Source organism: Diceros bicornis, unplaced genomic scaffold (genome assembly GCF_020826845.1).
Source record: "Diceros bicornis minor isolate mBicDic1 unplaced genomic scaffold, mDicBic1.mat.cur scaffold_184_ctg1_multi, whole genome shotgun sequence".
Classification (NCBI taxonomy): Eukaryota; Metazoa; Chordata; class Mammalia; order Perissodactyla; family Rhinocerotidae; genus Diceros; species Diceros bicornis.
The window spans coordinates 612401-633537 of record NW_026691079.1 but is presented as its reverse complement, the minus strand read 5'-3'; the positions used below and the strand labels follow the sequence as shown (position 1 = coordinate 633537).

Below are 21137 nucleotides of genomic sequence, written 5' to 3'. Positions count from 1 at the left end.
TTCACCAAGACACAGTCTCGCAAAGCAGTAAAGTTGAACATAACCTTCGTTTTAATCTTCGCAACACCAGAGGGTCTACAGCTGGTAGACCCTGACCAGTTGTGTGACGTGACACAGACTGCTTGACCTCCCTGTGACTGTTTCCCTCTATGTGAACTGGAGTTCAGAATAATATCTCTCTTATTGGGTTGCTGTCAGGACCAAATGAGTTAATAGAGCTAAAGCCCCTACAGTGAATAGAACCTGACTTCATGTGTAAGAGCGACGGCACGTACTCACTATCATTACTGGTGGTAGTAAGAGGAGTAGTCGATAGAGGAGAAAATCGAGGCTCCTAGAGATTAAGTAACTTGCCTAACACAGTCATGCGGCTAAGAAGTGGAGGCTGTCTGGTTCCAGAATGCACCCTCTTGACCCTGACGCTGCACTGTGACATTCTCAAAGCCCTGCCATGAAGAAGCATTCATCCCACAGCCACAGCGAAAGTGACACATTCACAGCCCAGTGACTCTGTTGGGTGTTTCACCCAAACGCGATGTGATGTTATCAATGCTCAGTTTCACGGGCCGCGTGAGGAAACTGAGGATTAGGTGGGGCTGAAGCCAAGGGCAGCCTGGCTTCAGAATCGGCTCCTTTCCCATAAAACCCAGAGTAAGCACCTTCCCGGGTGGCCTGGGATAGTCCTAGCTTACACCTGATGTCCCAACGTTCACTCTCGAACAAACTGGACGATAAATTCTATGGTCACCCAAATGACGCCCCACTGTCTCTTGGCTGTTTACAGTTCATCACAGGCCTCTGTAGTCAGTCTCAGAGACTATATATAAACCTAATCCTTAGGAAAAGCCAGCTGACCAATAAAGAACAAATGTGAAGAATTTTCTTGGCGAGGATGCCAGCCCTGTGGACTAGTTCCCAGTGGGTGAGTTCGGCGCGCTCTGCTAGGGCGGCCTGGGTTCGGTTCCAGGGTGCAAACGTATACCACTTGTCAGTGGCCAGGCTGGGGCTGCGACCCACATACAAAATAGAGGATGATTGGCACGTGTGTTAGCTCAGGGTGACTCTTCCTCAGCAAAAAAAAAAAAAAAAAAGATTATTTTTTTAATTGCAGCATGGCCTGAAGAAAGCTAGCTAAATATTTCCTTTAAACTTGACTTGTTGGTGAATTGTTTAATCACGTCATCCCAAAGTGACATATCCCTCCTTTTGCCCTGTGATATTTTCTCTCCTCACATTCACAGGGAACATATACACATGCACCCCTGTGTGAGTCAAAAAGCTCAGTTCCCTGGCCTTTGGGAATGGCTTGGGTCCACAGAAACGACCCACTGGGGAGGCAGGAGCCAGCCCCTGACCACACGGCAGGAAACATAGAAAAGAAGCGAGTCCACAGAGGATGCCCAGCACTCTATGCTTTCTCTCATTGCTTGTGGTAGCTGTTGATTCAACACTCAACAAATACTTGGTGAGCACCTACTGTGTTATTAAATCTGCTGGTATGGGAAAAGGCTTCGAACAACACCTGACACAGAGTCAGCATTCAGTAATGTGTGTTATAATAATGTGCCAGCAGAGCACTTCCAACTATGGTGGAGTGAAGTGGTTAGTGAAGCTCTCACCAAAAAAGAACTACAAAAATGGACAAAATTATTTAAAAAACACCACTTCACGGCCTGGGAAATCAATAAAAGGCAAATAAACTGAGGAATCATTCACAGAAGACTGCGAGAACTACAGGTAAGAACAGCTGGAGTCTCCAGACTTGCTGTCTTGTGCTGTTCGTCCACCCCAGCTCAGTTAGCACGGAAGTTGGAACAGGGCAGGGCTGGCCACGAAAACCTTCAGCTTTGTTGCCAGAAAGGACAGACTTAAATTGGGTGCTGAAACTGGAGGATGCAAACTCAGGCCCAGCAGCAAACTAGTAGGAAACAAACAGGGAAAATGCGCAACTCGAGGAGCCTGACTGCAATCCTGATTGGGGGCAAGAGGAGAGGCAGACCAGCCAGAAATTTGATGGGAAGATGCTAGAAAGGAGAGAGCCACAGAAGGCTCTGCACACACCCACGCCACCTGGGCAACAGCACGGACGGACAGAGGAGACCTGAGCACCAGTGGAAAGTAAAGATGAGGAGACTGGAAAACAGGCTGAATTTTGATCTGGTTCCAACCTACACACAGAACCAAAGGTAGAGGGTAGAAACCTTAGAAGCTCAAGGTGTTTGAGCACAACCTCTGCCCAAATCATTGCCTGACCACAAAGGTATGCAGACAGGGGGCAACCCTAAAGCAGCCAGGCTAAAAAAATTAAAGGGACGGAGACTAAAAGGAAACCTGAGCAAAGACATCAGTAGCCACGCATAGCAGAGGAGGCTGAGGCTATAGCTTAAGCTCCCAAAAATTGAAAAGAAAAAAAAAACCCAGGGGGAAAAATACCACAATCCAGAGTTGTTATATCATCAAAAATTCCAGTTTTTAACAAAAAAAAATACAAGACATGCAAAGAAATAAGAAAGTGAGACCTGTACTGAAAATGGACTCATCAAGTACAAGGCAACAACAATCAGATTAATGGCTCAGTTCCCTTCTGAAACTGTGGAGAACAGAAACCAGTAGAATGACATATTCAAAGTGCTGAAAGACAGAAATTGTCAACCAAGCGTTAATTCTATATCCCACAAAAACATACTTAAAAAAAATTGAAGATGGAATAAAGATATTCCCAACCAAAGACTGAGAGAAGTCACTGCTAGCAGACCTGTCTTAAGAAGTCCTTCAGGCTGAGGGGAAATGACAGCAGATGGTCACTAACAGTGACAAGAAGAAATGAAGAACATCAGTGAGAGTAATTATAAAGGTAAATATAAAACATTGCACAAATATATTTTGATTATCCTCATCCCTTAAGAGATTAAAAAGACAATTGCATAAAATAATAATCCTAAATTGCTTTGTCGGACTTAAAATGTATAAAGATGTGCTATATATCACAACCACCACACAAACGCGAGAGGAGGAAATGCAGCAATGTTGGAACAAAGTTAGTTTCCTCAGGATTAGGTCACTATTAACCTGAAGCAGATTGTGATAAATTAGGACACACATTTTAATCCCAAGAGCAACTACTAAACAAACAAACAAAATATAGTAAAACACCCAACAAAGGAATTTAAAAGGTCCACTAGAAAAATACCTATTAACCACAAAAGAGGGCCTCAAAGGAAGAGCAGAGAGATAAAAACGACATAAAGAAACAAAGAGCAAAACGGCAGATGTGATCCGACCACATCCGTAACTACATTCAAAGGACAAGGATTGAGCAACGTCAGTGAAAATAGTGGAGCAAGAAAAACACGGGGAAACTGTCAGAATCCACTTTTCAAAACTCTGACAAAGAACCAAAGACTTCAAGCAATCTGGGGGATGTTTACTTCAGGAAAGCAGCTGACTCTCAGTCAGAACAGCAAGCTTGGTGGCATTTTAATCTGACCTATTCCTATCCACCTCTCCTCAGCTCTGCAGGAGCCCTCAACACCAACAGCTCACAATTTCAGTGGAAATCAGCAATCTGGCAGCCACTGGGGGAGGCAGAAAAGGATTGGAACAACTTCAAAGCCCCACTCCCAGAGAACTCGCATTTCATCTGTCTGGTGGTGCCCTGCAAGACCCCATTAACAAGGCTCTATTTTTCTGACCTGATGCAGATATCACCCAGAGCAGCCTTTCCTCCTGGGGTGTCTGTTGAAAACAATGAGAGACTAATAACGAACATTAAAGCTGCCTGGGTGGTGCATAATAGTAGGAGCAAACAATATAGATTAACCCAGAAACTATCAACCAACTTGACCTGACATCTCTAGAACACTGCACCCAAACAACAGCAGAATACACATCCTTTTAGAGCACACACGGAACATTCTCCAGGATGGATCATATGCTAGGCGAAAAAGGAGTCTCAATACATTTAAAAGGACTGAAATTAAAGTATGTTCTCTAACCACAAGAGAATGAAATTGGAAATCCACAAATAAAGAAATTAGGAAAACCATCAATATTTAGAAAGTAAACACTTCTAAATAACTCCAGGGTCAAAGAAGAAATTCCAAAGAAAACTGAAAACTACTTGAAGGTAAATGAAGACAGAAGAAATACAACATATCTGAATTTATGGGCTGTAGCTAAATAGTGCCTAGAGACAAAATTATAAACTTTAAACTAAAGTTTAAAGCTTGTAATGTAGCTTTCAATACCTACATGACAAAAGAAAAAAGACCTCAACAATAGGCAAACCTTCCACCTTAAGAAACTAGAAAGAGCAAACTAAACCGAAAGCAAGCAAAGAAGGGAAATACTAAAAATACAACTAGAAATCAATCAAACAGAAAACAGAAAATCAACAGTGAAAATCAATTCAACCAAAATTTGGTTCTCTTGAAACATTAATAAAGTTGACAATTCTTCAGCTAGACTGACCAAGCAAAAAAGAGAAAGTACAAATTACCAGATTTGGGAACTAAAGAGAGAAGATCACTACCAACCTACAGAACTGTGGGAGATCAGAAGTGAATACTAGAAACAACTTTATGCCAACAAATTAGATAACTAACAAGAAAAAACACATTCCTGGAAAGAAACACATTACCCAAGCCGACTCAAGAAGAAATTGAAATTTTAATATACCTAAAACAAGCTTAAAAAAATTAAATTAGGAATAAAACAAGCTCTTCTTACCAAGGAAAGTCCAGACCCAGATAACTTACTTCACTGGTAAATTAACCCAACATCTACTTAAGGAATAATACCAATTCTTCACAAACTTTTCCAGAAACTCATTCTATGAGGCCAGGAATATCCTATTACCAAAATCAGTCAAAGACATCACAAGAAAAAAATCCTCAATAAGATGTTAGCAAAACCAACCCAGTGGAAAAAGGATTATTGTCCAAGAACAAGAGGAATTTCTCCCAGGAATGCAAGCTGGTTTAACATCCAACAATCAACTAACGTAATATATCCTATTCACAGAATAAAGGACAAACATCACATGATCACCTCAACAGATATACAAAAAGCATTTGACAGAATCTAGTCCCTCTTCAGGATTTTAAAAAAGAAAAGAAACTCCGCATAAGGTAGGACAAGAAGGGAACTTCCTCAACTTGAGGAAAGGCATCTGTGAAAACCTTACAGCTCGCATCACCCGCAATGGTCAAAGACTGAAGGCTGTCTCCCTAAGATCAGGAACAGAACACGGACAGCACTTCAATTCAACACTGTACTGAAGGCTCTACCCAGTGCAATTAGGCAAGAGAAAGAAACAAAGGCATCCAAATTGGAAATGAAGACGTGAAACTGTCTTGATTCACAGACAACCAGACAACACCATCCTGTAAGTAGAAAATCCTAAGGAATACACAACAACATATAAAACTAATATACAAGTTCAGCAAAGTCAAAAGATAGAAGGTCAATATACAAAAACCAAAGGTATTTCTATATACTAGCAAGGAACGCTCCAAGAATTAAGTTGAGAATAGAATTCTATTCAAAATACCATCAAAAAGGATAAAATGCTTAGGAATAACTGTAACAAAAGAAATGCAAGACTTCTGTACTGAAAACTACAAAACATACTTGAGAGAAATTAAAGACCTACTTAAATGAGAGATTCCACGTTCATGGATTGGAAGACAAAAGAATTTTTAGAGAGTATTTGTGCCCAAATCAATCTACAAATTCAACATAATCCCTACCAAAATCCCAGCAAGTACTTCTGCAAAAACTGACAAGTTAATCCTAACATTTACGTGGAAAATCAAAAGACTCAGAATAGACAAAACAATTTTTAAAAACAAGAACAAGCTGGAGGACTTACATTTCCCAAGTTCAAAATTTATTATAAAGCTACAGTAATCAAAAGAGCATAATTTTAGCATACGGTTAGACATATAGATCAACGGAACAGAACCAACAGTTCAGAAATAAACCCTTACTGTTTACAGGCAACTGACTTGGACAAAGGTGCCAAACAATTCAATAAGGAAAGGATAGTCTTTCAACTAATGATCCTAGGACAATGGGACATCCACACGTAAAAAGGCCCTTACCCCACACCATACACAAATACCAGCTCAAATGGCTGGCTCATAGACCTAAACAGAAGAACTAAAACTATGAAGCGCCTACAAGAAAACATAGGAAAACTATCTTTGTGATCTTGGGTTAGGCAAAGACGTCTTACACATACCAAAAACACAATCCACAGCAGAAAAAGTGATCAACTGAATTTCATTAAAATTTAAACATTTGCCTCTTCAAAGGACACTTAAGAAAATCAAAAGAAAAGCCGTGGACTGGCAGAAAATATCTGCACATATCATGTATATGATCAAGGACCTCTATCCAGCACACAGAAATAACTCTTACAACTCAATATTAAGGAAAAAACAACGCAACTTGTCATTCCTCTGGAGATTCAATGCCCCGTTTCTCTTGATCTCCCCTTTTCAGTTCAAGATCACTTGTTACCCTTGACAGACAAGTCAGAAGCCAAACTGGTCCGATCTGCTGCTTTTTCATCCCGCATGGAGATTCCCACGAGCATCCCCAACAAGAACCTATCCCAAGCACCTCGTTTTGCTCTTCTGACTGTTGGCTCCAAGAGAAGCCGCCCCAGGTCGCCCTCTGCTGCCATCTTTTCAAACCTGAGTCAAGGCAGACGCCTCCTGTGCAAACACCCTAGTGTGTACGGACCTCCGCTCCTCCTCGCTCATCCCTGTACGTGCTCCAGTTAACGCTTCCTTTCCCACTGGTCCACCGACTCCAGCCAGCCCACAAGGTCCCGGAGCTTTGGCAGCCGGCTGTCCTAACATCAGAACTTCCGGGGCCGACCGTCCGAGTGCGGATCCCACTGTACCTCCCCCTACCAGCTGTGGGGCCTGGGGCCTGTCCCTTGACCTGTCTGAGCCTCCCTCTGCTCCCTGATCTGTGGGACAACCCCGACCCCCCGGGGAGGTGCGGCTACCGCGGGCCGCCACAACCCCGCCGTTTCCGCGCCTCCATCCAGGCGGGCAGCGCCCCTGTCGCCTCCCCCTCCCGTGCCTGCTGCCGCTCGAGGGGCGCCCTCCTGGAGTCTCACCCTCCAGCGTGGCAGCTTCTCCAAGAGGCCGAGGGCACGGGGAGGGGTGGCGGCGGCGGCGGCGGCGGCGGCGGCGGCGGCGGCGGCGGCGGCGGCGGCGGCGGCGGCGGCGGCGGCGGCGGCGGCGGCGGCGGCGGCGGCGGAACGCGCGGAGGGAGGGGCCGCCCGCTCCTTCCGCTCCAGCTCCAGGCGGGATGGCAGAGGCTCCACCCCCAGCGCGGCCGCGAGCCGGTGCGGGGCTCGGCCCGGAGCTGGGCAGCACGAAGCGGGGGCGCCCTGCGCCCCGAAAAGCTGCAGCCCCCCACGAGGACGCGGTAGGCGCGGCCGGGCGCTCGCCAACCTACCGGCACACGGGCGCGCCCCCGGCCTCCGCCGCCTCCTGCCGGCTCCGCGAGCACACAGCTGCTGTTCAGAGCCCTCGCCCTGGCCCCGGGCAGCCCATCGGCGCCCCAGCCGGGCCCTCGCCGCTGGCGCCATCGCCGCTTCACACCTTCAGGCCACCTGGCGAGGCCAACTTGTGTGACCCTTGACCCCACGCCCCGGCGAATGCGCCTGCCACCAGGTTTCGTATTGGCTGAAGGCAGAGGCGCTGAGGGCCCCCAGTGGCGCATCCAACGGGGGTGGCTGGTTTGGGCGGAGCCGGGGACCTGTGATCCTAAGGGTGGTGGATGGGGCCCCCGATCCTGGCCCTGCCACCTGGTGCGCGACCTTCCTCCGAGCTCCAGCTCTGCCTGAGCGCAGTCCTCTCCCCGCGCAGTGCACGTTTCCGGAGCATCTGCCAGGCTCTGGCGGGCGCAGGGCACTTTCCTGTCCTGAGGCCCTTTGCTTCTTGGCATCAGCCTGGGAAACGCTGGAGGGGTGGCGCCCTCCGCGCATCTCCAGGTAAGTCCTTCCCCTGCCCTGTGTACTCCCTTTGCCACTGTCCATTGTCATCTCTTCCCTGGCCTTGTCGTGGGCGTTCCCCTCCCCCATCAGCTACTAGGCCACTCAGTCCCTGCTCCAGCCACAGTGAGCTAGAAGGTAGCTCTTCCTATTGAAATTCGCTGCCAAAACCCCTGCAGGCATTCCCCGCTGTCTTCTACAGTGCATCCTCCTCCCCAGCTCACCTCTCTCCTCAGCGCTTCATCCACTTGAGCAGAGGGCTCCACTTGTGCCATCTGATCCCACCGCTGTTTCAGGCTTCCCTACTTTGCACACACTGCCTCCAATGCCCTTCAGATGTCTGGCAAACTCTTAGTCATCTTCTAAGATCCAACTCGAGCACCTCCTTTGAATTTCTGTGAAGGCAAGGACTTCAGTTCCTTCAGGTTGTCCTCACCAATGTTGTCCTCCTACAGGTTGGCAGGCGGCCAGGAACAAGGGGTGCCCTCCTGAATGAATGACCAGGAGTCTGGGGCCCTGGGTTCTAGTCCTGGTTCTGCTACTGAGTAGTTGTCTCCCTTTTCTGGATCTCCTGTCTGAAATGAGGGGACGGGTTAAAACAAAAGTCAATACATGAAACGCATTTTTGTAAATGAATGAGGTGTTTTGACTTTATGGCTTGTAGGATGTCTTGTAGCTGGTTATGATCCCTGATGGGCATGGCCAAATACTAGCCCCAAATGCTGAGGGCCAACGCCCTCTGTCTTCCCTCCCTTGCTTCCTTCTTTCTGTTTCTCTTGATATTGCTTGATCCCTGGAAGTAATCCAGTTTTAATCTACTCCCAACACCAGTTCAGATTACTTTGTTGTCCTGGAATGTGCCTTGTATCCAGTCTGAAAGATTGAATAGAAGAAATTATCTAGAATATAGAGGTAATAAGAGAAGGAAACCATAAAAAGGAGAAAAAATCCAGGGAGTATTAACCTAAGAAAGTCCAACATATTTCTAATTGGTGTTCTAGAAGGAGAGGAAAGAGAAAAGTGGAAAATAAACAATATTGGAATAAATAATGCTTGGGGTATTTCTGGTCATAAAGACACCAATCCACAGATCAATTAGATGGACAGCTTACCTCTCAGTATCAACAAAAGAAACAATGCAAGACAAAGAACAGTGATATTTTCAATGTGCTGAAAGAAAATGTGTCAACCTAGAATTCTATATTTAGTGAAAGCAAATGTCTAGAATTAGAGTAAAAAGGTATACGTCCTAAAAGAGACAAAATCAGCAAAAATGTTCCCACCAGTAGATCCTCCTTAAAGGAAAATCTAAAAGATGTGGAAAGGCAGAAGTGATAACAAGGAAAATATTGGAGGTTGTGAGAAGGAATGAATAATCAAATAAGTGGTAAATGTGTAGTAAATCTAAGTGATCTTTAATCTTTTAAAAACAATATTGTTTTGTGAGGTTAAAAGGGACAAGATAGAATTAAAACAAACAAAATAATAACATATAAGTGAGGAAGAGTAGTAATTGACGTCCTTGTAAGATGAGAGAAGAGAATAAGTGTATTGATTAATTTTCAACATTGGTAAGTTATATATGTGTTATTATAACCTTAAGAGAATAGAATAGACAGCATACAGTCCAATGTAGTAAAGTTAAAAAGAGTAGAATGTGAGAAAAAATACCTACTCAAACATACACAAAATAACCACCAAAAGACAATAATGGAGAGAAGAAAAAACATAGAATGAAAGAAATAAATTAGTAGAATGAAATAAGATGGTAGTTATAGACCCAGATATATCTGTAATTAAATTGAATGTTAATGGAATAAATATTTGGTATGAAAGTTAAAAAATCAGGCTGCATAAAAACATGAATTCCAATTTTATACTATTCAAAAGATCATATCTAAAATATCAGAAATCAGAGAACTGAAAGTAAAAAGGTGAAAAACAATATGATACTATCTGGCATGACTATGTTAATAAGACACAAAATAGATTTAAAGCTAAAATCATCACTAGATGTAAAGAAGGTCATGCTATACAGATAAAATATTCAAAAATTAGAAATATACAAAAATTCTTACTTTATGAACCTTAGCCTCAAAAAGTCCTTAATTGACAGAACCAATACTTGGTAAAATACTTTGAATTAGAGTCATGACATCTAAATGAAAATGCGTTGTTTATATGTAATATTTATACCTTGAAATCCAATTATCTTCAGGGGTCATGATGTAAGATCATTAATCTTATTGCTAGAAAATAGGATGAAAATGCCTACTATTTAATTTTTGTTTTGCTGAGGAAGATTAGCCCAGAGCTAACATCTGTGCCAATCTTTCTCTGTTTTGTATGTGGGTCACCACCACCACATGGCCACCGATGAGTGGTTTAGGTCTGCACCTGGGAACTGAACCCAGGCTGCCAAAGCAGAGCGCACCGAACTTAACCACTAGGCCATGGGGCCGGCCCCATATTTAATTTTCATATCTCTGTTACTTATGCATATCAACCACAAAATTAACTGATAAAGATTAATTAGAATTATGATAATAAAGTTTGTCAGAGTGTTTTAGTTTGTAGTTTGCTTTACATTGCTGTGATGACTGGCTGAGTCTCACTCTGCTACTCTTAGGCTGAGCTAACTTTTTCTATACTGAGTTCCCTTATAATTTGCTGTGAGTATTTGTTTTCCCTTATTCGCTGGTGGTCGTCTTAATTATCGTGTGCATAGAAAAGCATTTATTTATCTAATAATTGGAGTCAATGGATTAAGTGTTGTGATAATAGATTGAAATTCAGATTTGGGATTAAAAAAAAGTAGTTTTGGAAATCTTTGTGATTTGGGGTGAGACCTCTCAGGATTGTTAAAACTTGATCTGGAAAAGGAAAGAACTAGAAGAAAAGATTGCTTAAATCAAGTCCAGGTTAAATAACCATAGTAATCATGATGCTAATGCTAATAATAATAATCATTACTATTTCTACTCTGATGTCTATGCCTATTCCCAATTTTACTATATATTCAGTTCATACCTATTTTTTAAAATTATTATTGATTTGTAAACATTTTGAATGTATTCTGGATACCATATCTTTGCTAGTTATATACATTGAAAAGCTCTGATTCCTTTGGGTAGACTGTCTTTTATGGAGTTACATGTTAAATGAATCATTAATTTCAATATAATCAGTTTTATTATTATTATGTTTTAGAGTTTTGTTGTGCCTTGTTAAAAGAAACTAGATGAACTTTCTTTTTTCATTTATTGTTTATTTTATGAAATTTCTATTTTTCAATATTTATATTCTTTAATACACTTTTACATTTTTCTATAAAATGTACATTCGATACTAGATATATTCCAAAGTTCTTATAATTTTAGCTTCTTAGTAAATGAATCTTTTAAATTATGTGTTCTTTACTTTTTTCTCCGTAATTTATTGGAACTCCCATTATTTTAAAATATTGATTTTGTTGTCTGGCAATCTTGTTGAATTCTTATATTAATTCTAATTATCATCTACACATTATCCCATGTTTGTTATATAGATGATCATACCATCTACACACAATCATGCTCTTCTTTACAATTCTTTCCAAACTTTACATGTCTTATTAATATTAAAAAAAATTTTATTACTGCTCTGGATAAGACCTCATTACAGTGTTCAAAACAAATGGTCCTAATCAATATCCTTGTCTTTTCTAATTTTACAGAAACGTTTCTAACAAATCACTGTAAAGTATGAGGTTTTCTGAGAGTTTTCGGTAAGTCCTAGACTTTTCTGTTATATCATACTGCCTTGAAAGATTGTATCTTTACATTTCTTTAAAGAAAAGAGACAATCATTTATGGGAGGGAAATCATGATGCTCTTTGGAAATATGGTGAAATATATGGATTTCTCCACAGGAATAAAATGGACTTTTGAACATTAACACAAGCACCTGGTGTACACTTTTAGGGGATCATGAGTCTATTAAATATCCTCTATTGACTCAAAGTTAAGACTCTGATCTAAAAAGAATTTTATTCATCAAAACATTCAACAAACATTTATTGAATATCCATTATATGGCAATGACTGTGAAATATATTGTGTGTACAGAAAAAAGTAAATTGAAACTCATGAACCCTAGATACTCATAGTATAAAACATAAGCTCATGCAGGTGTTAAAATAAAATATGATACAAGACACCTCTGAGGAAAGTATATGAATTCTTATCTCAGTGATTTCTTTCTTTGCTAATGAAAGTGCATGGTGTAATTTCAAATAACATTTTGTCATTAGGTAGAAGTTTCTGATATCTTGAGTAAACACTAGGCTGGGCAAATGAGAATAAATTCATGTAATAATAAATTGTTATATTCTATCTAGCCTCTTTGCTCCCTTTAGTTTTTTTCTTTTCTAAATTTCCCATTTCATCACACTACACTGGTGTGTACACTGGCATGTACTGGTACATGCTTTATTTTGGTTCAGCCAACATGTTGGTACTCAGAGTTCTTTTATCAGTAGTTTTGCAAAAATGTCTGCAGGCCATTTTGCTCAAAAGGAATACAGATCCCTTAGGCTTTCTAGAGGAAGCTTTGTCTGCAGTTGCTTCCAAAAACATCGTAGACAACTTGAAAATAAATAAATGGATAAAATACTTTGGTTGAACTGGTTGTAGTGACGGACAAGGCGCCTTCTCCGGGGAAGTATGGCCACAGGCCTGCTGCACGGAGGATGGATTGGAAGTCTGGGACTTGATCTCCCCTGCGGTGTTTGCTGCCTTTCGGCATGAAGAGCAGATGATTATTTTCGCTGGACCTCTCAGCGGTGTCTGAGGCCCCCTGCACATTTCACTGGTTTATAGACACTTAGAGGAGGCATTCTGCCTGTGGCAGGATTAACCTCACTTATTCCTGGATCTTTAAAAGGAGGATGTCAAACCTGTCAAAGCTTCCTTGGGTGTATTTCTATTCCATCAATCTTTTGAAACGAAATTGCTTACACGTGTTTCTAGGGAGGTCTCAGGAGGGAGTTTTCATTTCAAATGATTAATACATGCAATGTGTGCCTCACTAACAACTAATGCTAAAAATAATACATAGGAACACCCCTTCAAACTAAGTTTGCAGCAAGTTTTGGGGCAAAGTATAGTAATTAAATTCGCACATGTATCCTTGCCTATCAGCTCATATTTAATTTTCGTATGTGTGAGAAGTTAAAAGATTTGGGGAAAGAACAGCAACTGTTACCACAATATAATAAAAATTACTCAGTGCATCTTTTACTGCTGAAACTTAGGGCAACCATCAATTGAGTAATCTTCAGTATATGGTCTTGGATATAATTGTGTTATATGTCAATCAATTTCTTACCCAGAATTGGTAAAATTAACTATCAGAGAATTAAATTAAAATGGAATCCCTTCCAAAATGTAATTCTGAGTTATTTCTCTACTAAATGTTTAATATTCATATAAACTATTGGATCATTAGTTCATGCCCAGTCTTGAACTTGGTCTAAGACTTAAAGCCTTGATCTTTTGTTTCATGAATATTTAATTGGACTGAACTCTTTTCCTGTTACTGTGGAGAGAGAGTGAAACATATTCTTTATTGCTCAAGTTATCCGTCATGCTTGGCATTTTAATTTACTTTCTTAAACTTTTTAACCAAGGACCATTTCAATTCCAATGAGCATACTGTATCACACTTTTTCAGATGACTACATTTTCTCTTTGAAGTTTTTTTTTAATTCTTCTGAAGCTTGAGAATATTTCCCATCTAGTTCTAGCTTACTAAACATTGAGGTCAGACAGAAATCATTCTTCTATGATTTGGAGATTTTGGTTGGTAGGTGACTATACTTCAAGGAACATATTGTACTTCTAAATATATCTGGAAATTATCAAACGTGAGTCATCTTCATTTCTCTAACTGATTAATGGTATATGTGAATTATCATTCAGAATTAAGTGTATTACTATAAATTACTATATCTAGGAGAGTATTTAATACAAATTACCTGTCATAACCACACCACTACCGCCACCAAATATTGTCTATCTTCATTAAGTGGTGAGGTGGAGTGATAAGCATCATGTTGGGGCTGCTGCTTATATAAGAGGGTAGGAGGAGATGAATTTTTGCTGTATACTTCTCTACATTCTATATGTACTACATATATACATTGACATGAATTACAAAGAACCACATTGAAGTTATTGATTTCAAATGAACCGTATGACTAATAAATTTAATTATAATGCTATATGCTAAATATAATGCTTATGACTTCCCAAGCATTTTCTTTTTCTCATTTTATTCCCATAAAATAGATGATGAGTTAATGATGTTCATATATATTTACTAAATAATATAATCGAATGAAAGAACAGGTTTTCTGAAACCCAATCTGGCCATCTTTCAGCTACACTGCTGTTAGATAAATTTCAGTGTTTCACACCTATGTTAAAATTATTGCCTATGTTTGGAACCTCAGTTATTTAAATCAGATATTTCTATACCATCTTGAACACAGACTTTTTTCCAAGTAGTACAGAGGTTCCAAAATTGTGGTCAGCATCCTGAACCCAGCCTAGAGTTGTCTTTTCTTTGTCTCATGCACTGTTTAATATTTAAAAATAAGAAATTAGCATAAAAGTCTGTATTGAAAAGTGAGAATATTGGGCAACAAAGATTCTATGTCTTCTTGTGGAAATGATCGAATAGTGCTAAAGAGCTGAGGCCTCCTTGCTATAAGATATTCTATTTTCAGTAATCCAATCCTTTGTGTCTTCCTAACACTGAGACAGAGTGTCAGCTGCAGAACTAAGAACAAAATGTGATGACATTACCAGAATCCTTACGTGAGGCTCACTTTCCCCCTTTGTGTTATAAGACTGACTACTATAGGTAATTGATTTTTGACTACTGGTTGCATCACTTAATCCTACTTTTGGGTTGTTTATATTGAGTTCTTACTTAAACTTCTCATCACCTGTACATCCCTTAAATGATGGTGCTCCTATCTGAAAAACAGATAGGACTACACTATGAAAGGCCTTCTTCTCATCCTATGGAATCTTTCTAGGAGGCTTCTAATCTCAACTTTACAGTGAAAAGTCATACATTTATATTTCTAGACCGTATTTCTCTTTGTTTTCTTTGATGTTTAGACTTCTAGATTTCATTTATTATTGCACATCTCCATTTGGGTATAGTGTAGATATCTCTTATTAAACTGAATTTTTCATATTGTTACCCAGATTTGGTCTTCCTTCTATATTCCTTAACTCAGAACATGGTAATATCATACTCTCATTACCAAAAAATAGAAACATTGAAGTTTTCTGTCTCTCTTACTCTTTTTCTCAATTCCTAAGACCTAAAAAGCAGCCAGGCTATGTTCATTCAACCTCTCAAATCCACCATTTTGACTGAAAAAACACTTGCCACCTATGTATATACTAGAAACATACAATAAATACGATTAAAATAAGAAAATTCTCCCAACTTCCAAAAGTTCATAATTAGACCTATGAATAGAAAATTATAATTCAATGTGATGTGAAAAATGGTGGGATTATACAGAGGGTGTCACAAGACTCCGAAGAATGCCATTTAAGCCATACTGAGAGAGACTGATGTGGGAAGTGGTGGTGTTGCTTCTACTGAGTGATGTTTCGATTGCATTAGCCAATGATGAATTTAGGGAATGGGAATTTCATGTAAAGAGAATAAACTGAAGATATAAAAGGGAAAGGTCGATATGGGAAAATTTATAAGCAGCATAGCTTGCTTGAGGATAAAGTATAAGGTAGGAAGCGTGGTAGGTAAGTTGGAGAAACAGATAGAAATTGCATTATGAAAGGTCTTAAATGACATATAAAGAGCTTAGACCTTATCTTCTCAGGAAAGAATTTGAAAAAATTTAGGCAAAGGTGTAATAAAATCAGAGACGCAATTTAGTAAGAATATAATTGAGTATTTTTATTTGGTATAAATGTCTGCATGGAAGGAGCCTGGTTAGGGAGATAATGCAATGGTTACGAGAAGAAATTTTGAGGGAGTGAAATAAAGTGGTTATAATAAGGACATAGAAGATTTGATATAATAAATATTTAGAAATTAAAATCTGGTGATCAAACCAAACATAGAGGGAGAGGGAAAGAGACAAATAAGAATAATTTTTTCAATTTTCTTGCTTTGGTGATTGAGTAGCTGGTAGTATGATTAACAATAGCAACAAGTATGTATTGAACTAAGAAGATGTTCATGTTAACTGAAACAGGCAGGTTGTTGTGTAATGTCTAGAGAATGATTCTACTTTTTATCCAACATAAAAATAAAATTCCCGTAAGTATTTATAATTATTAATATTTTCTTAAAAAATTTGTAAGTGGAAAATCATAAGTAGAAATGTTGATTGGGGTTATTCATATAGGACCAGTTGAATATGATTTGTTTGAGAGCTCTATAGGGGACTGTAGAGCTGTATAGATGTTCCATTCTGCCATAAATACATGAGTTACTTTTCCATTGAACTATATAAACATTTCTTCATTCCTACTAATAAAATCAGCTATAATAATACTTATGATAAAACAGCCAATATGCGTACCATGTGCAGCTACTGTGTTAGACTTTTTTGTATTTTTTGTGAAATTCACAGCAACCATAGAACATTTCACAGGTAGCGAAACTAAGGCTTGGAGAGGCTAAGTGTAAAATGTAAATTTACACTTAGCGATATGCCTACATTTAAAGCCAGTTCAGTCTGAACTCTTAAATACTACTTTATATATGGCGCATATGTGTAACGCGGTTGACTGCGATTAGGAATGCAGTCTTTCTCAAGGAGGCAGATACCTGAGCAATTTCACTTTCCTTCTACCTTATTTGTAGTTGCTCAGGAAAAAACCCACCGATACAATATAAAAATACTACGATTTTTATGGGGAGGGGGTTAGGTGGCTGTTTTAATAAGCAAGGCAACTTACAAGGCTAATCTTGGCCGCAAGACAAGTAGATCTCCACATCCGCCTGCCAAGTTCTTAATTTAAGAGTTTATTTAGAGTCCTTAATGAGATTCAGTCATGAATACCATCCACATGGTCTCAACAACACATTACTCGCCCAAGGCTGTGTCCTTGAAGTGGCTCCTAGTGTGAATGGTGGGCCAAATATGCATTCCAAGGACAGGGGAGTGGATGAGGAGCCTCCAATTGCTCCGGTCTGGTTAGAGTTTCAGCTGGAGATCACGTACTCTTGATGACCTTCTCCAACTCTCCACCCCTGGTGACCATCTCTGACAAATCTTGCAGGCCCCTCCTCTTCTACAGTGGCCCTCAGTGGTCAGCAAAGGGTTTCATTAACATGGAGGTGCCTGGTTTGGTGGCTCTCTGGTGCACTGGAGGCAGATACCACAGCAACAATATAGGCATACAAGAGAAGGGCATAGAAGATATACTCAAGGATTAGGGTAAGACTTTTCCAATCATGAAATTAAAGTGTTTTTATTTTTGTACTTCATTCTTTACTCTTGTCTTCTGATGCCTCCCTGAAATCCCAGAGTTTCACCCTGATTTTCATGGTTGTAACATCAGAAAATATCACTTCTGGGGGAAAAAAGTGCCTGATACATTAGGTAAGCATAATGTCTCACAACTATGAATTGAGATACCTAGTAGATGTTTATGAGTTGAATTTATATTAAGAACTGATGTAATATCAGAGACTAGGAAAGAAAATGCTTAAAATGTGATTTTATCATCAAAGATGATTTTCTATCTATAAGTCACAGTACAGAATCTATCTAAAGAGCATGCTAACTTCTTGCTGAAGTGATAAAGTTGTCCTTTTAAAATTTGACATAAAAATTTTAAAATTATGAATATTATTAAAATATGAATATTATTAAAACTATGTTATATAATCTTATTACTCTTCTCAAGAAAACTCTATCCTGAGCCTTCTATGTGCTATTATGTAGACTATATGACAAAGACTCTCTGTGGACTAGATCTAATGAATGATCACTTATAATCATTAACACATATGTACAAAAGCATGGCATACGGGTGACGCCAGCCTGGACTCCATTCTACACAAAGGCAACAAAAATACATTTAAATCATTCACATGAAGATTCAAATTGCTAACATATCACTTCAAATTTGAAGTTAATAAAGAATGTCGGGGGCTGGCGCAGTGGTGCAAGCAGTTAAGTGGGCACGCTCCGCTTAGGCGGCCCGAGGTTCACGGCCCGGATCCTGGGCACACACCGACGCACTGCTTGTCACACCATGCTGTGGCAGCGTCCCATATAAAGTAGAGGAAGATGGGCATGGATCTCATGTCAGGGCCAATCTTCCTCTGCAAAAAAAAAAAAAAAAAAAAAGAGGAGGATGGGCATCGGATGTTAGCTCGGGGCTGATCTTCCTCACAAAAAAAAAAGAATGTCATAGAAGAAGATAATGACAAGTACAATGTTATAGCCATGCCTATTTGGTCTTTTGCCTTGCATAAAATAAGCTCAAAGTGGTAAATGTATTTTCAATTGTATGATGTAATTTTAGCACGAACAGAATATTCTGTATAATATGAAAGCTGCAAAGTCTAGTGTTTAAGCCTTAGGAAAATCGAGAGTTCAAAAATGTCTTCAATGAAAATGGAATGATCAGCTATGACTATTAAATACATCACTGATTTTACTGATTGACTATTTTTGCTGGCATAGGGAAATCTGACTGAGAATGGTAAGAATCTTAATTTTACTGCCTTATTAATGTTGAATATTTTGTCAGACGAATTTGAAGTTAGTGATTAAGTTCACATGACATTGCCAAAGAAGAGGTTTTGTTTGTGGACAGATTAATGCAAACAGGGCCAGTGGTCCACTCACCCTTCACTCAACAATGGAGATTGAGTGGGACGTTTAACCTGTTCCAACTGAGTTCACCCCTTCGTGTTGTCCAAAACTGTATGGTTTCCCCTTATGGCTGAGGCTGTTATATAAAAAAAGAAACTATTTATTGTTATTATTATTTTGTTTCAGCTCAACCTCTAAGAGATGACTTTCCTAGACTCCAGCGGAATGAGAATGAACCTCAAGAATCTGAGTACTTTAACTGCAAATTACAAATCACGTAATAATTATGACAACAAAAGAGAAATAACACATTCCAAGAGTCATGCTTTTTAGATAATAATCAATTTTAATATTAAAAAAATCCTTTGAGGGGGGCTGGCCTGGTGGCATAGTGGTTAAGTTCACGCACTCTGCTCCAGTGGCCCAGGGTTAGCAGATTTGGATCCTGGGTGTGGACCTACACACCACTCATCAAGCCACGATGTGGCAGCATCCCAAATACAAAATAGAGGAAGATTGGCACGGCTGTTAGCTCAGGGCCGATCTTCCTCAACAACAACAACAAAAAACTCTTTTTATTGTAATGATTGATTACTTTGAGTTGTTTTTTGACTTTGTGTTCAATTTTTTAATTGTTACCTCTTTTAATAAATAACTTGTGTTTGTTTCGGTATTTATCCCATTTACTTATGCTGTGCAAATACTTACACAGTTTTGTTTTCCAAAGGGGTTAGTAAGACCTCAGTGTTTGATATCCTTCTTGGATTTATTGCATATATTTTAACTCTATGTTATGTTCCAGAACTCATCTTCTGACTGCTCAAATACCACCATTAACTGCTCATTGAAAGTTGGCTCTAAGATCACTTGTTCTAATATTACTTATGACTAAACAGAAAAAAATGCTGAAAGAGACTTCAAACAATTCTTGTCTGTCCTCCACTTTTGATGATTAACTGTGCCCAAAACAACACACAGAGGTCATTAGCAAACTGGGCCTGAAAAATGGTAATAGATATATATTTTTCTACTTGTCCATATTAATTAATGTAGACATTTCCTCCAAGTAATATTCCTTTAAAGAATCTTTTTGTGACTCAAAAGTAGCTTTACATAATATTATTAAATTGCTGATTATCTATTTGGTAACAGGCAATCTACGTTCACAATTTCTTAACAACAGTACTTCTCTGAATTTAAAATTCTCCATATAGTTGTAAATGACTAGCTTGTATCAAACCAACTTTCACCAAGAATAACTATAAAAATCACATTTAAGAAAAGAAAAAGAAAACACCTTACTTATTGGAGGCATTGGAGAGTATCTAGGGCATCCAGCAATTGTTAGGACAATATCCTAATAAAAGGAATACACAGTATGAGCCCAACTTTCCACAAAATTTCCCCTTGAGGTATTTTCCATCGCTAAGTGGCTGAAGGCAGAGAGACTAAGCAGAAAGCAAAAACTCAGGACTCTTGACAGTCTTACAGGGCTAAAGAGACAAGATAATATGAAGCACAGGTATAACCAACCAGTCAGAATTGGAGGGACCAAGATCCTCAAGAAATAGGAAACACAGAGAAGTGTGTCTGATTTTCTAAGTTGATATTCACTGTAAGGCGTTTGTCCGTTTCTAAGCTGTTGTGGACTGAGAGACCAAGACGACAAGAAGACAGCTGACGCTCAGAAGGTAAAAACTGAAGCAGATGTTTTGTCAGGTTCAATGTGCTGGGAAAAAAAAATTGGGAATTTAGGGTCTGTCAAGAAGAAAGGGGCCCGGTAATTGCTCTAGTATTTCATTTGAGACCTTTGAAAAGGTATGCTCTATGAAAAAAAAGAACAAGTCAGAACTAGACCATACCTCAAAGAGACTAAAACTCACCTTCCTATCATCTTAAAACCCTGATTGGATCAAAATGATTTGTTTATGCTCTGACTGTCATTTAGGGGAAGAAAAAGTAAAATCTCTCTGAAAGAAGATAAAATTATCAGAGAAGAGTTTTTGTAATTTTTTATTCAAAATTACTGGAATCCAATAAAAAAATTTCAAGGCATATTAGGGTCAAGGAAGAAACGACCACAAACCAAAGAATAAAGAAATAATAGATACAGACCCACAGCCAAGTATTTCACCAGCCTACTCAGTCTAAAATATCTCTGATTATTATGTTCATGAAAACATTTGATATGATAGAAAATTTTGTCAGAGAAGTGAAATCTTTAAAAATAATTGAATGGAAAATACAGTAATTGAC

At 39.3% G+C, this 21137-nt stretch overlaps 1 long non-coding RNA gene across 1 annotated transcript; it reads left to right on the top strand.

Moving 5' to 3' along the window:
- The first annotated feature begins 11729 nt into the window (after window positions 1-11729).
- On the top strand, window positions 11730-19193 carry LOC131402615 (uncharacterized). Its single transcript, XR_009218817.1, has 3 exons — window positions 11730-11783; window positions 17583-17657; window positions 19068-19193. It is a non-coding gene; the product is annotated as an uncharacterized LOC131402615 (long non-coding RNA).
- Window positions 19194-21137: the final 1944 nt, after the last annotated feature.